The sequence below is a fragment of the Plecotus auritus genome (genome assembly GCF_963455305.1).
Source record: "Plecotus auritus genome assembly, chromosome: 1".
Taxonomy (NCBI): Eukaryota; Metazoa; Chordata; class Mammalia; order Chiroptera; family Vespertilionidae; genus Plecotus; species Plecotus auritus.
In genome coordinates, this window is record NC_137770.1 from 144023038 (window position 1) to 144038874 (window position 15837).

Sequence of the window (15837 nt, forward strand, 5' to 3'; positions counted from 1 at the left end):
TGTTGTACTGTTGATATTTGGCTCTGTTGACTAATGAGTTTGCCGACCACTGTGTTAGTGCAACTGAAAAATGCAGGTTTGGCTACCTGCCACAGGAAAGCCAAACCTATGAGACAGGTGCTGGTGCAAAAGGGAAGACCTGGGACAACAGTGAATTCCCATCTCAAAGACCCATCCCCCCTTCCTGCTCATTATTCTGATTACCCATACATTTCCCTCTGAGTACTATTTTGACTATACCAATATATTTTTATATTGTTCTATTAATCTTTTTCTCTAAATAGCCTTAATTCTGCATTTTTTTTTTCTGAGTTACTTTGGAGAGTTTTATAAAATTTCAAAATGGTTCATTCTATTCTTTTTGGCTCTTCTTTTGTTGTGAATACCCTTTTCACTGCTATGATAGCAATTTTAAAACAGTGTGCCACAAGACTTCAAAACATGCTATACCTGACTATTTTTTTTAACTGTTTGCCTAATAAGTTTATTGTCTCTGAAAAATCTTCATAGAAAATTGTGATTTGTTTTATTAGCTCTCAGCAGCCCATTCCTGAGCTCTGAGGAAGCTTGCTTTCTTCTGAGCTACCTGATCTTTCTTCTGGGCAAGAGACATTTTGGGACGGTTCCACCTCTTCTTTTTAACTTCTTTCTTAGGCTTCTTCTCATAGACTGGATTCTCTCGTATAGCAGCATGAGCGTTCTTATACATCTCCTCCATCATGTCTGGAGTTACGTTGTTCTTTATATATTGAGAGAACTGTTTCTTGTAAGCATCTTCATCTTCTTCCATTAGATAACGCATATAATCTGCAACATTCTGACCCATGATGTACTTCGATGTACTTCTGCATTGAATTCCTTGCTTTCTGAATCATAACCAGGGAATTGTTTGTTACTGTGAGGAATAGATAGGCCTCCATCCACAGCTCCCTTCAGGGCCCCAAAAACTTTATTTCCAGTAGTAGTTCTGGCAAGCTTTGCATCCAAATAGCAGGTGAAGGCACCAGGTTGACCATCAATGCTTTCCACGTTGTATTCATCTCCATTCACCTCCACCTGGCCTTCAAAGATCTTGTCCATGCCAAACCTATTGAGAAGCCTGCGGGCCAGCAACAGGCCAGTACAATATGCTGCAGCATAATTTGTCAGGCCAACCTTCACACCATACTTTGGGAGTTCATGAGCATAAGCTGCACAAACTATCATATCTCCTCCTATACAGGCATAAGCAATCTGACAGATGATATCTCTGTTGGTTACACGAATTATCATCCTGTATTTAGGTGGGTTGTACTTGTTTTTATCCTGGATTACCAAGCATTTCCAGGCATAATAATCAGTTTTACCCTCTCGCTGTCTTCTGATTTTCACTTGGTATCACTTGAAGTAGGCCTTATTCTTGACAACTTTCACAAACCCCATCCTGCGGAAGAGAGACCCACGACTGCAGCTTGCCACGGACCTGCTGCTATACCAGACTATTTAGTCACGGCTATTGACCCCTTTCCCAGATTGTTGACTAGAAACATGACAGCAGCCAACACAACAAGAGCCATCCATTGTGAATAAATCAAAAGTATACCTTTTTGAGGGGTCAGTATAATTTTTGGTGGACCACAGAATTTTAATAATTAGTTTATGTGTGTCATGAGATGTAAAAAGTTGAAAAGCACTGCTATATAGTCATAAATGGTCTTAGAATATTTCTGTGTCTTAGAATATTATCAAGATTTTCTCTTTGTGACCTTATACATAATCAATTTTGACAAATATTTCATATTTAATTTTTAAGTACTTTTATTATAGCCAAGTTCATAGCACCATTGTATCTTTTAAAAATCACAATTAATTGTTCTTCCTTACCACCTTACCTCTAAGGGTTGAAGTGCCCAGAGCATTCTGCACTCACTTCCAGAGTGATCTCATTTAATCTCATGGATTGAAATCCCACCTTTATACTGATGACTTCCAAATTTATATCTCTACATGGGACTTCTTCCCTGAACTTCAAACCTATTTATTCAACTGCCTGCTTATTTCCACTTTTGTATCTAATAGGCATCTCCAATTTAATTTGCTTCTTTTTCTCTACTTTCTTTCTTGCTTTTTGACTGTTTTCTTATTCCAGTTTCCCCTTTTAATCGTTTTTAGGTTACATATTCTATTTCTGTTCTTTTAGTGGTTACTATAGAGATTGCAATATTTATTATTAGCTTTTACTCTTTTTCTGAAAAATATGAAGACCTTAAAATACTATAACACTTTTTATTCCTCCTTCTTGATTGTTATAATATTAATGTATTTTAAAAATTTGTTTAAACTGATTATTAGAGAGGAAGGGAGAGAGAAACATCAGTGTCAAAGTGAAACATCCATCGGCTGCCCCCCTCCCCCCACTAGGGATTAATCCTGAAACTCAGGCATGTGCCCCAACCAGGAATCAAACCAGCAACCCTTCAGTGCAAAGAACAATGCCCAACCAACTGAACTAAAGTACCTTTTTAACACTTTACGACATCATTATTATATACAGGGTGTCCCCCAAAAACTGTATACATAGAATATCTGTAGATTCTATTACATTTTGAAAATAAAATGCATTTTACTAAACACTGCCGTTATAATTTTTCAAAGTGTGTATACATTTTTGGGGGACAGCCTGTATATTTAATTTTTATTTGTGGTTTTCTTTTCCTTTTTTTAAAATATGTTTTTACTGATTTCAGAGCAATGAAGGGGAGAGGGATAGAAACTTCAATGATGAGAGAGGATCATTGACTGGATGCCTCCTGCATGCCCCCTACAGGAAATTGAGCCCACAACCTCGTCATGTGCCCTGACCTTGAATTGAACTGTGACCTCCTGGTTCATGGGTTGACACTCAACCACTGAGCCACATCAGCTGGGCTATGCTTTTTTTGTCTTTTTATTTCTCATACTTCCTTTTGGGAATCATTTTATTTTTTCCTGAAGTTCATCCTATAGACTTCACTTTAGTTAGGGAATATCTGAGTGAAAACTCTTAGTTTTTGTTTCTTAAAACATATTTTTGCTGGGTAACTCTGAGTTTACAATTTTCTTCTAGCATGTTGATTTCAGTGTCTTTTTAACTTCTACTCTTACTGTCAACTGTTGGTCTAAGTTTTGCTTCTTTGAAAATAATGTCTTCTTTTGCCTCCTACTTATTTTTAAAAGAACTTTGTCTTCAGTGTTCTCCATTTTCACCATTACATTCTAGGTGTGAATGTTTTCAGTCACCCACCCTTCTTGGAATTTGTTGGGCTTTTTGAATAAGGGATTGATGCCTTTTTCACTAGTAGGAAAACCTTAGTTATCATCTCTTTATATAATTTCCATGTCCTATTTCTGCCTAATCCCGAGGCACTAATTACATATTCGTTAGACTTTCTCACTCTATTTCCCAAATTTCATAACCTCTATCATATTTTTTATACCTTTGTCTCCTTGGGCCTCATTCTAGATTACTTTTTATTTCCTATCTTCTCTATTACTAATTCTCTTTACAGCTGTATCTAATCTGCTATTTGACCTATCCAGAGTTTTATATTTCTTTTTTTTTAATTTTATTTTATTGTTTAAAGCAGTGGTCAGCAAACTGCAGCTCTGTTGACTAACGAGTTTGCCGACCACTGGTTTAAGTATTACAAACAGTGATACATATGTCTCTTTTTTTTCCTATTGACCTTTCCCTATCTTCCCCTACCCCCCAGCACATGCCTTCACCCACCCCCCCAGTGTCTTGCATCCATTGGTTACGCTTATATGCATGCGTACAAGTCCTACAATTGATCTCTTACCTCCTCCCACCCCATCCCTCCCAGCCTTCCCACTGTAATTTGACAGTCTGTTTGATGCTTCTCTGCCTCTGTATCTATCTTTTTGTTCATGAGGTTATGTTCTTTATTATCCATAAATGTGTGAGATCATGTGGTATTTTTCTTTCACTGACTGGCTTATTTCACTTAGCATAATGCTCTTCAGTTCCATCCATGCTGCTGCAAATGTTAAGAATTCCTTCTTTGTTTTACCACAGTGTAGTATTCCATTGTGTAGATGTACCACAGTTTTCTAATCCACTCATCTGCTAATGGGCATTTAGGCTGTTTCCAATCTTAGCTATGGTGAATTGTGCTGCTATGAACATAGGGGTGCATATATCCTTTCTGATTGGTGTTTCTAGTTTCTTGGTATATATTCCTAGAAGTGGTATTACTGGGTCAAATGGCAGTTCCATTTTTAGTTTTTTGAGGAAACGCTATACTGTTTTCCACAATGGCTACACCAGACTGCATTCCCACCAGCAGTGCACGAGGGTTCCTTTTTCTCCACATCCTCTCCAGCACTTGTCGTTTGTTGATTTGTTGATGATAGCCATTCTGACAGGTGTGAGGTCATACCTCATGATCATTTTGATTTGCATCTCTCAGATGATTAGTGACTTTGAGCATGTTTTCATATGTCTCTTGGCTTTCTGAATGTCCTCTTTCAAAAAGTGTCTATTTAGGTCCTTTTCCCATTTTTGATTGGATTGTTTATCTTCCTTTTGTTAAGTTGTATGAGTTCCCTGTAAATATTGGAGATTAAACCCTTATCAGAGATAACATTGGCAAATACGTTCTCCCATGCAATGGGCTTTCTTATTGTTTTGTTGATGGTTTCTTTTGCTGTGCAGAAGCTTTTATTTTGATATAGTTCCATTTGTTTATTTTCTCCTTAGTCTCTCTTGCCCTAGGATCTGTGTCTGCAAAGATATTGCTACGACATATGTCTGCAATTTTGCTGCCTATGGACTCTTGTAGGATTTTTATGGTTTCCCGTCTTACATTCAAGTCCTTTATCCATTTTGAATTTGTTTTTGTGTATGGTGTAAGTTGTTGATCTAGTTTCATTTTTTTGCTTGTATCTGACCAAATTTCCCAGCACCATTTATTAAAGAGTCTGTTTGATTCCATTGTATGCTCTTGCCTCCTTTGTCAAATATTAATTGAGTATAATGGCTTGGATCAATTTCTGGATTCTCTGTTCTATTCCATTGGTCTATATTTCTGTTCTTGTGCCGGTACCAGGTAGTTTTGAGAACCGTGGTTTGATAATATATTATGATCCCTCCAACTTCGTTCTTCTTTCTCAGGATAGCTGTAGTATTTATTTGGGGTCTTTTTTTTATTCCAGATGAATTTTTGGAGAGTTTGTTCTAGATCTGAAATATGCCATTGGTATTTTAACAGGTATTGCATTGAATCTATAGATTGCTTTAGTCAGTGGTTCTTAACCTTTCTAATGCCGTGACCCTTTAATACAGTTCCTCATGTTGTGGTGACCCCCAACCATAAAATTATTTTCGTTGCTACTTCATAACTGTAATTTTGCTACTGTTATGAATCGTAATGTAAATATCTGTGTTTTCCAATGGTCTTAGGCTCTACAGCAGCAGTTCTCAACCTGTGGGTCGTGACCCACAGGTTGAGAACCGCTAGCAGGGTCGCCTAAGACCATCAGAAAACAGATATTTACATTATGATTCATAACAGTAGCAAAATTACAGTTATGAAGTAGCAACGAAAATAATTTTATGATTGGGGGTCACCACAACATGAGGAACTGTATTAAACTGTCACGGCATTAGAAAGGTTGAGAACCACTGCTTTAGGTAGTATGGACATTTTAATGAGGTTGATTCTACCAATCCAGGAACAGAGTATGTTCTTCGATATGTTTATGTCTTCTTCTATCTCTTTTTTCAATGTCCTGTAGTTTTCTGAGTACAGGTATTTTACGTCCTTAGTTAAGTTTATTCCTAGGTATCTTAATTTTTTTGGTACAATGGTAAATGGGATTGCTTTTTTCGTTTCTCTTTCTGTGAGTTCATTATTGGCGTATAAGAAGGCCATAGCTTTCTGGGTGTTAATTTTGTATCCTGCTACATTGCCACATTCATTTATTAGATCTAGTAGTTTTTTGATGGAGTCTTTTCTACGTATAGTATCATGTCATCTGTGAATAATGACTATTACATCTTTTCCAATTTGGAGGCCTTTTATTTCTTCTTCTTGTCTGATCACTATGGCTGGTACTTCTAGTACTATGTTGAACAGGAGTGAGGAAAGTGGGTATCCCTGTCTTGTTCCTGTTCTTAGGGAAAATGGTTTTAATTTTTGCCCATTGAGTATGATGTTGACTGTAGGTTTGTTATATAGGGCTTTTATTATGTTGAGGTATGATCCCTCTATTTCCACTTCGCTGAGAGTTTTTATCAAGAAAGGGTGTTGGATTTTGTCAAATGCTTTTTCTGTATCAATTGATATGATTATGTGATTTTTGCCTCTCAGTTTGTTTATGTGATGTATCACATTTATTGATTTGCAGATATAGTACCATGCTTGCATCCCCGGAATAAATCCCACTTGGTCATGGTGTATAATCTTTCTAATGTATTGCTGAATCCTATTTGCTGGAATTTTGTTGAGGATTTTAGCATCTATGTTCCTCAAGGATATTGACCTTCAGTTCTCTTTTTTTTTTTTTTGTGGTGTTTTATCTGGTTTTGGGATTAGGGTAATGCTGGCTTCATAGAAAGAGCTTGGAAGTGTGCCTTACTCTTGAATTTTTTGGAATGGTCTGAGGAGGATTGGTTTTAGTTCTTCTTTGAATGCTTGGTAGAACTTCCCTGTAAAGCCATCAGGACCAGGCTTTGTTTCCTGGAAGATTTTTGATCGCTGTTTCAATTTCTTTGGTAGTTATCAGCCTATTCAGGTTTTTTTATTCTTGGTTGAGTTTTGAGAGCTTGTATTTTTCTAAGAATATATCCATTTCATCTAGGTTGTCCGTTTTGTTGGAATAGAGTTGTTCATAGTATTTTTTCATAATCATTTCTATTTTTGTAGGATCGGTTGTTACTTCACCTCTATCATTTCTGATTTTGTTTATTTGGGTCCTCTATCTTTGTTTTTTGGTGAGCCTGGCTAGAGGTTCATCAATCTTTTTATCCTTTCAAAGAACCAGTTCTTGGTTTTGTTGATCTTTTGTATTGTGTTTTTTGTGGGGGTTTTTTGTTTTTTTGTGGTTGTTGGTTTTTTTTTGTTTTGTTTTGTTGTTGTTGTTTTTTTGTCTCTATGGCGTTTATCTCCGCTCTCATCTTTATTATTTCCTTCCTTCTGCTTATGCTGGGCTTTTCTTGTTGTTCTCTTTCTAACTCTTCGAATTGTAGGGTTAGATAATTTATCATTGTTTCTTGTTTTTTGAGGTAGGCCTGTAGAACTATGCACTTCCCTCTCAAGACTGCTTTCACTGTGTCCCATAGATTTTGGATTGTTGTGCTTTCATTGTTGTTTGTTGCCATGATGCTTTTTATTTCTTCTTTGATCTCTGTGGTAACCGAGTCATTGTATAATAGCATGCTATTTAGCCTCCAGGTGTTTGATTTTTTTATTGTTTTTATTGTATTTGATTTCCAGTTTTATGCAACTGTGATCTGAGAAGATGCTTGATATGATTTCTATCTTCTTGAATTTGAAGAGACTTTGCCTGTGTCCCAATATATGGTCTATCTTTAAAAATGACCCATGTGCAGTTGAGAAGAATGTATTTTGTGGCTTAGGGGTGAAATGTTCCGAAGATGTCATTTAATTCCATCTGATCTAATGAGTCATTTAGGATTGATGTTTTTTTCCTGATTTTTTTGTTTAGAGGATTTGTCCAGTGGTGTTAGTGGGGTATTAAAGTCCCCTACTATGACTGTATTGCTATCAATCTCTCCCTTGATATCCTCCAGAAGTTTTTTTTGTTTTTTATGTGTTTGGGTGCTCCTGTATTGGGTGCATATGTTTACCAGAGTTATATCTTCTTGTTGAATTGCTCCCTTTAGTATTATGAAGTGGCCTTCCTTATCTCTTGTGATAGCCTTCACTTTGAGGTCTAATTTGTCAGATATAAGTATTGCTACCCCAGCTTTTTTTTTTTTTTTTTTCATTTCCATTCACCTGAAACCCCTTTTTCCATCCCTTCAGCTACCGTATGTCTTTTGATTGGGGCATTTAATCCATTTACATTTAACATTATTATTGATAGGTACTTCTTTGTCACCATTTTTATTCTTTACCCCTGTGTTCCTTCTTCACTTCCTATTTCTTCTTTTTATAGCAGACCCTTTAGCATTTCTTGCATTGCTGGTTTGGTGGTAATAAACTCCCTTAGTCCTTTTTTGTCTGTGAAGCTACTGATTTTCCCCTCAACTTTGATTGATAGCCTTTCTGGGTACAGTATTCTTGGATTCAGACCCTTCCTTTGCATTACTTTGTATATTTTATTCTATTCCCTTCTGGCCTGATGTGTTTCTGTTGAGAAATCAGTCACTAGTCTGATGGGGGATCCTTTGCAGGTAACTTTCTGTCTCTCTCTGTTCGTTTTTAAGATTCTTAACTTTGTCGTTGATGTTTGCCAATTTAATTATTATGTGCCTTGGCATCAGTCTTTTGGGATTCATTTTGTTTGGGACTCTGTGAGCTTCTTGGACTTGTGTGAGTTTTTTCTTTCCTATATCAGGGAAGTTTTCTGTCATTATTTCTTCAAACAGGTTTTCTATTCTTTGCTCAGTTTCCTCTCCTTCTGGCACCCCTATTATGCGGATGTTGTTTTGTTTCGTGTTGTCCCAAAGTTCCCTTAGGCTCTCCTCCTGTTTTTTAAGTTTTTTTTCTAGATGCTGCTTTGCTTGGGTATTTTTTCCTACTTTATCTTCTATCTAACTGATGCGGTCCTCCACTTCCTCTAGTCTACTGTTGATGCTTTCTATTGAGTTCTTTATTGCAGAAATGTCATTTTTCCTTTCTTCTTGGTTGTTCTTCATTTCCTCTTGGTTCTTACACATATTGTTGAATTTGTCTTCCAATCTTTTCAGCGACCTTATGACCATTTCTCTGAATTCTTTTTCTGACATATTGCTTGCCTCCATTTCATTTACTTCCTTTTCTGGTGAGGCCTCCTTTTCTTTCATATGTGGGCTGTTTCTTTGTCTCCCCATAATCGCTCCTCTCTGGGTGTCTGGTTATGTAGCTCTCTCTCTCCTGTAATGACTGAAAGGCACATAATACAACACAACAGGGCACAAAACACCACGCACTGCACGCAAGTGTATTCACGATACTAGTAACCCCAAATAAAGGTGACCACCAGAGAGAAAAGAATTAGGGGATTAAAAAAAAGTGCAAAAATGATATTGAGTAAAGGAAAAAAAGAGAGAAAAGAAAGTAAATAAAAAAGGGGGAAAGAACTATTTAAATGGGGAAAAAATCCAATAGAACAACAACTAATCCAAAAAAATGCAAACAACAAACACCCAGAGATGAATGCATACTACAAACAATAACTAATAACAAGTGAGGAGAGGAAAAACAGGAGCAAAAAACAGAGAAACAATCACACAAACAAACAAAATACCATACTAATCAACATTCAAACAAACAATAACAATAGGACAGAGAGAAAGAAGGGCAAAACAAAACAAAAAAAAACATAAAACAAAAGAAGAAAGGGAAGAGAAAAAAAATTTTGAATAGTGAAGAAAGAGAAGAGGGAAGTGTTTATGGACTTGGAACATGGGAGCGGAAATTAGATATATAAGTAAGATGAATTTTTAACAGGGTAAAAAGAAAGAATAGGGATAATCTAAAGCAAGAATAGGAAAAGAGAAACAGGACAACAGTAGGGGAAAAGTTTTGGCATAAAGGTAAAGTTGAGATAGAGTAAAATGATGCTAAAGGAAAAATGAAAATAGAATGTAGATCACCAATCCCAAAATAAAATAGAAAATAAAATGAAACTTTAAAAAGTGGTAAAATAATGGTAGTAATAATACTAAATAAAAATATAATAATTAAAAAGATAAAATCAAGCCCTAACTGGTTTGGCTCAATGGATAGAGTGTCAGCCTGCGGACTGAAAGGTCCCAGGTTTGATTCCGGTCAAGGGCATGTACCTTGGTTGCGGGCACATCCCCAGTAGGGGGTGTGCAGGAGGCAGCTGATCAATGTTTCTCTCTCATTGATGTTTCTAACTCTCTATCTCTCTCCCTTCCACTCTTTAAAAAATCAATAAAATATATTTTTAAAAAAATAAAAAGGTAAAATCAAGTGAGAAAAAAATTAGTTTCTTAAGTAAAAGATGAAAAATAAAAATGTGCAGTAGTGAAGGTCATTCACTTCCTCTACTGTTCTGTTTGGCACACCCTTTTCCTCTCAGGTCATCAGGACAGTATTGAAGTTCCCTGCGTTCCACCTCTCCTCTGTGTTGTAAGCCACAATGCTGTCTTCAAGCAGGTGGTATTTTATTATTTCTCAGCCTGCCTTTAGTTGTATTTACACAAGAGTCAATTTGTGATTCAACCCCTGGGTGGCAGTGTTTCTGTGTTGACATCCAGAACTATAAGTCCTCTCTATCAGTATTTAGATTTTGTTTTCCCTGCAGCACTTAATACTGGTTTGGGGAAATGGACTGCCCAAGAGCTGGTTTTCTGATTTCTCTCCACTCTGATCCCCAGGTTCCACAAAACCAACTTTCCCCTGCAGTCTCTGAGAGTTTTTAATTGGGAGATCCTATGTACTGAGCTTAGTAATGAAAAGCAAGAATTTAGAGAGAAAAAAGAGCTAGAGTGAGCACACGAAATTGTGACATTTTCCTCGAGCACTGTGCGCGACTCTGGGCACGTCTTTTCCCCGAGCACTGTGCAGCTGGTATACTGGTAGAACTTCAGGCTGCTTTTCTGTGCCCAGCCCAGCTATGGGTTGATTTCTAGAGTTCCCTTCTGCCAGCAGCCCTGTGGACCCCCTTCCATATTCGCAGGCTATGCTGACCCCACGGCCACGGATTTTGTGGGGCGCAGACTTCCTCTGAACCGCTAGACTCTGCTGTGAGCGTTTCTCCCTCCAGCCTGGATCACAGACCTCACCTTTCTCTAGGCAATATCTGACCTTTCCAAGAGAAGGTGCAGGGCTCATCTGCATTCGCATATTCACGCTGCTTGAGACCCAGAGTTTTATATTTCAATTCAAAAATTTTTAAGTACTTGAAATTTTACTTGGTACTTTTTTCAAATCTTTGTGGTAAATATTTATAGTTTTATAATTCCTGTATTTTCACCCTGGTCTTTTCTTACTTTAAACATTCTAAAAATAGTTTTATAGTCTTTATATTACAATTCTAATATTTAATTTTTTGTGGGTCTCTTTCTCCTATTTGTTTTTTCTGTGAATTCTCACTCATGTGCCTAGTAATTTATTTTTCATTACTGTTATTATGGGAGCTGATCTTTCTTTAGAAAATTATTCAACTACTAGAGGCCCGGTGCACGAAATTCATGCACGGGGTGTGGGGGTTGTCCCTCAGCCCAGCCTGCACCCTCTCCAATCTGGGACTCCTCGAGGGATGTCCAACTGCCCTCTCACAATCCAGGACTGCTGGCTCCCAACTGCTCGCCTGCCTGCCTTCCTTATTGCCCCTAACCACTTCTGCCTGCCAGCCTGATCACCCCCTAACCACTCCCCTGCCAGCCTGATTGATGCCTAACTGCTCCCCTGCCAGTCTGTTTGCCCCCAACTTCCCTCCTCTGCTAGCCTGGTCACTCCTAACTGCCCTCCCCTGCAGGCTTGATCGCCCCCAACTGCCCTCCCTTGCAGGCCTGGTCCCTCCCAACTTCCCTACCCTGCTGTCCATCTTGTGGCGGCCATCTTGTGTCCACATGGGGGCAGGATCTTTGACCACTTGGGGGCAACCATCTTGTGTGTTGGAGTGATGGTCAATCTGCATATTGCCCTTTTATTAGATAGAATAGAGGCCTGGTGCATGGGTGGGGGCCAGCTGGTTTGCCCTGAGGGTGTCCTGGATCAGGATGGGGGTTCCCTTGGGGCATGGGGCGGCCTGGGCGAGGGGCCTGTGGTGGTTTGCAGGCCGGCCACGCCCCCCGGCGACCCAAGCGGAGGCCCTGGGATCTGGGATTTATTTATCTTCTACAATTGAAACTTTGTAGCCTGAAGCAGAGCCAAGCCTTCTGCTCACTCCATGGCAGCAGCCATTTTTGTTGGGACTTATGTATCTTCTATAATTGAAACTTTGTAGCCTTAAGCGGAGGCCAAGGCAGGCCAGGGCTGCAGAAGCTTGGCTTCCTCCATCGTCTGGGGCAACCCTAGCCTCCTGCTCTCTCCAGCTCCGTGGCTGCCACCATTTTTGTTGAGATTTATCTTCTATAATTGAAACTTTGTAGCCTTAAGTGGAGGCCTGGGCCGTCCAGGGTGTGTGGAAAGCTTGGTTTCCTCCATCGCCGGGGAAACCCAAGCCTCCCTCCTGCTCTCTCCGTGGCCTCGACCATCTTGGTTGGGTTAATTTGCATACTTGCTCCTGATTGGCTTGTGGGCGTGGCTTGTTGATGTAGCAGAGTGATGGTTAATTTGCATGTTATTCTTTTATTAGATAGGATTTCATGCCTTTGATGAACATACTTTTTTCAAGGCACCTGGTGACCATGACATTCCTAGTGTAGTACTACTTTAGACAGAATCCAGGGCTTAGAGCTTTCTTTGATTACCCATGTAGTATAAATTTGGGCTATAAATTCCAGTGAGAGCCAGCTCATGGTTACAGATTCTCAGGAAATTTTATCCCCCTGAGGTTTTCAGCCCCTAGAGAATACCATTCTCTTTAGTCCCATGTAGATGGGAGGTATGTGGTAGATGTTCTTCTCAGTGCCTTAAACTGAGAATCTAGTCCTTAATAGAAATCCCAGTGTTATTTTTGGGGGGAATTGGGGGAGATTCTATTAGATGTTTCACCTTATGTAAACTCTGGAGTTTATTTCTGTTTCCTGAAATTCCAGGCTCTGTGAGGCTAGGTTTTAGATTATAAAGGTCTTAATATTTTGTGAATTCTTCAGCAATTATATATATATACATATATAGTTGTTAGTTACCAGCCACAAGATTATCCATATACCTAGTCAGCCATATTAAGGAAATTTTAAATCTTTAATGTTCATTTTTCATACTCAGTTATTTTTTTCACAACCTACAATTATATTCTTTTTTAAAATTAAATTTATTGGGGCAACATTGGTTAATACCAGTATATGTTTCAGGTGGTGTATAATTCTATAATACATCATCTCTATATTATATTATATGCTTACCACTCAAAGTCTAGTACCCTTTCATCGCTTATATTTGACCTTCCTTACCTTCTTCATCCTTCCTCCAACCCACCTTTCCCTCTGGTACCCACCATACTATTGCTATGTCTATGAGTTTGTTTGTTTTGTTTGTTCACTTGTTGCTTTCTGTTTTATAACCCACACTAGAGGCCCGGTGCATGAAATTTATGCATGGGGTGGGAGGGAGAGTCCCCTCAGCCCAGCCTGCACCCACTCCAATCTGGGATCCCTCTCACAATCCTGGCCTGCTGGCTCCTAACCGCTCTCACCTGCCTGCCTGCCTGATCACCCCTAACTGCCTCTGCCTGCCGGCCTGATCACCCCCAAGTGCCTCCCCACTGTCCTGGTTGCCCCCAACTGCCCCCCCTTCCGACCTGGTCGCCCCACATAGCCTGCTGCTTGGTCGTTTGGTCGCCCCTCACTAACCCCCCTGCTCGCCTGGTCACCCCACACAGCCTGTTCGGTCATCCGTTCAGTTGCGATGGTCGCTTAGGCTTTTATATAGATAGATATAGTGAAATCATATTGTTCTTATTCTTTTCCATCTGACTTAATTCACTTAGCATGATTTTCTCAAAAACCATCCAGGTTGTCTCAGATGGCAATATTTCATAATTTTTTATGACTGAGTAGTATTACACTGTATATATGGACCACATCTATATCTAATTATCCATTGAAGGATACTTAGGTTGTTTACAGGTCTTGGTTATCATTAATAATGCTGCAATGAACATAGGGTTACATATATCTTTAGGAATAAACTAGTGGCCCAGTGCACAAAATTTGTGCACTGGAGGAGGGGGAGTGTCCCTCAGCCCAGCCTGCAACCTCTCCAATCTGGGATCCCTCTTGCAGTCCAGGACCGCTGGCTCCTAACCACACACCTGCCTGCCTGCCTGCCTGATCGCCCCTAACCACTCCGCCTGCCGGCCTGATTGCCCCTAACTGCACCCCCTGCCGGCCTGCTCGCCCCCAACTGCCCCCCCCGCCGGCCTCCTCACCCCCAACTTCCCCCCCCCGCCAGCCTGCTCACCTCCAATGCCCCTCTTGCCAACCTGCTCGTCCCCAACTCCCCCCCCCCTGCTGGCCTGCTCTCCCCCAACTGCCCTCCCCTGCTGGCCTTATTGCCCCTAATCACCTCTGCCTTGGCTTCACCACCATGGCTTTGTCCGGAAGGACTCCTGGAAGGTCTTCCGTTCTAATTAGCATATTACCCTTTTATTAGTATAGATATTTTTTTTTTAATTTTTGGCTAAATACCCAGAAGTGCTATTGCTAGGTCATATGGTAGTTCTATTCTTAATTGTTGAGGAACCTCCATACTGTTTTCCATAGTGGATGTACCAGTTTACAGTCCCATTCCACATCATCTCCAACACTTATTTCTTGTCTTAGTGATAACTAGAGGCCCGGTGTACAAATTCGTGCACGAGTGAGGTCCCTCGGGGTGGCCTGCAGAGATCGGGTCCCATCTTGTGCCCCCAGCCTCACAGCTCTGCCTGGCACCCCGCCTTGGCCTGGCGCCACCCCCTCACCTGCTCTACCATCTCACCTGTGGGGCAATCAGCGGAGCGATTGGGCCCCTGCTCGCACTCGCCTTGGCCTGGTGCCGCCCACTCACCTGCTCCACCATCCTGCCACAGTCCCACTCTTGTCGGGATCCATTGGGGACAGCAGCACCTCCACTGCTGCCCACTGCCAGCGCCACGTCGCTGACGCCCACCATGTTCCATACCACCCCCTGGTGGTCAGCGCACGTCATAGTGAGTGGGTGAACTCCCGGTCTCCCATTCAAACAACCACTCGAGGCGCCAATTTGCATATTAGGCTTTTATTATATAGGATAGCCATTCTAACAGGTGTATAGTGGTATCATTGTGGTTTTGATTTGCATTTTGCTTATAACACTGAAGTTAAGTATCTTTTCATATATCTGTTGGCCATCTACATGCTTTCCTGGGAAAAGTATTCAGTTCCTCTGCCAATTTTTAAATTGGAATGTTTGGGAATTTTTTGGTTGAGGTATGGATTCTTTATATATTTTATATAGTAGTATTAGGCCCTTATCAGAGGTATCATTTGAAAATATCTTGGTTGTCTTTTTGACTTGTTGATGGTTTCTTTTGCTGTGTAGAAGTTCTTTAGTTTGAATAGTCCCATTAATTTATTCATGCTTTTACTTCCTTTGCCTTTAGGATCAAGTTAAAAATAAATAAATAACACTTTGAGACCAAATCTGTAAGTTTAGTATCTATGTTTTCTCCTATGTATTTTATTGTTTCAGGCATTTTGTTCAAGTCTTTAGTGCACTTTGAGTTCATTTTTGTGTATGGTGTCAGATAGCAGTCTAGTTTTACTCTTTTGCATGTGGCTTTCCAATTTTCCCAGCACCACATATTGAAGAGACTTTCCTTTCTACATTCTACATTTTTGGCTCCTTGGTTGAAAATTAGATGCCCATATACATGTGGGTTTTTTTTCCTGGATTCTCAGTTCTGTTCCATTGATCTGTATGTCAATTTTTCTGCCACTATAATACTATTGCAATGGTTGTAGCTTTGTCTACACTAATAAAAGAGAAACATGCAAATTGACCACCCCTCTGCTACGCCCACCATCCAATC

The 15837-nt window shown here is 39.9% G+C and overlaps 1 protein-coding gene and 1 pseudogene across 2 annotated transcripts in view; one reads left to right on the top strand and one right to left on the bottom strand.

Moving 5' to 3' along the window:
- Positions 1-15837, top strand: part of DNAJC1 (DnaJ heat shock protein family (Hsp40) member C1) — a 252179-nt gene that overhangs the window by 167450 nt on the left and 68892 nt on the right. The window lies entirely within an intron of this gene.
- LOC308250421 (large ribosomal subunit protein uL18-like) lies at positions 530-1422 on the bottom strand (annotated as a pseudogene). The gene has a single exon. The product of its transcript is annotated as a large ribosomal subunit protein uL18-like (transcript).